The sequence below is a fragment of the Arachis stenosperma genome, chromosome 3 (genome assembly GCF_014773155.1).
Source record: "Arachis stenosperma cultivar V10309 chromosome 3, arast.V10309.gnm1.PFL2, whole genome shotgun sequence".
Taxonomy (NCBI): domain Eukaryota; kingdom Viridiplantae; phylum Streptophyta; class Magnoliopsida; order Fabales; family Fabaceae; genus Arachis; species Arachis stenosperma.
Window position 1 is genome coordinate 149,889,550 of NC_080379.1, and position 1,043 is coordinate 149,890,592.

The 1,043-nt window shown below is 42.6% G+C and overlaps 1 non-coding gene across 1 annotated transcript; it reads right to left on the bottom strand.

Annotated features, from left to right (window-relative positions):
* Positions 1-586: 586 nt before the first annotated feature.
* LOC130971070 (small nucleolar RNA R71) lies at positions 587-694 on the bottom strand. The gene has a single exon (XR_009082305.1). It is a non-coding gene; the product is annotated as a small nucleolar RNA R71 (small nucleolar RNA).
* Positions 695-1,043: the final 349 nt, after the last annotated feature.

Sequence of the window (1,043 nt, forward strand, 5' to 3'; positions counted from 1 at the left end):
TTCTATTCCGGCCTGACCGAGAACCGACAGATGATTAGCCATGCTGTGACAGAGCATAGGAACGTTTTCACTGAGAGGATGGGAGGTAGCCACTGACAACGGTGAAACCCTACATACAGCTTGCCATGGAAGGAGCCTTGCGTGTTTGATGAAGAAGACAGTAGGAAAGCAGAGATTCAGAAGATGGAGCATCTCCAAAACCCCAACCTATTCTCCATTACTGCATAACAAGTACTTATTTCATGTTCTGTTGCTTTTCACAATCAATCCTGATAATTTCTGATATCCTGACTAAGATTTACAAGATAACCATAGCTTGCTTCAAGCCGACAATCTCTGTGGGATCGACCCTTGCTCACGCAAGGTATTACTTGGACGACCCAGTGCACTTGCTGGTTAGTTGTGCGGAGTTGCAAAAGTGTGATTGCAATTTCGTGCACCAGTCTACAGACTTATGCTATTCCCTTTTGCTGTAAGAGACAGAGCTAGGACATGGTTGGACTCACAACCCAAAGAAAGCCTGGACTCATGGGAAAAGCTAGTCAATGCCTTCTTGGCAAAGTTCTTTCCACCTCAAAAATTGAGTAAGCTTAGAGTGGAAGTCCAAACCTTCAGACAAAAGGATGGAGAATCCCTCTATGAAGCTTGGGAAAGATACAAACAATTGATCAGAAAATGTCCTTCTGACATGCTTTCTGAATGGAGCATCATAGGTATTTTCTATGATGGTCTCTCTGAACTATCCAAGATGTCTTTGGATAGCTCTGCTGGAGGATCTCTTCATCTGAAGAAGACGCCTACAAAGCTCAAGAGCTGATTGAAATGGTTGCAAATAACCAATTCATGTACACTTCTGAAAGGAATCCTGTGAACAATGGGACTAATCAGAAGAAAGGAGTTCTTGAGATTGATACTCTGAATGCCATTTTGGCTCAGAACAAGATATTGACTCAACAAGTCAATTTGATTTCTCAAAGTCTGTCTGGAATGCAAAATGCACCAAGCAGTACTAAGGATGCTTCATCTGAAGAAGAAGCCTATGA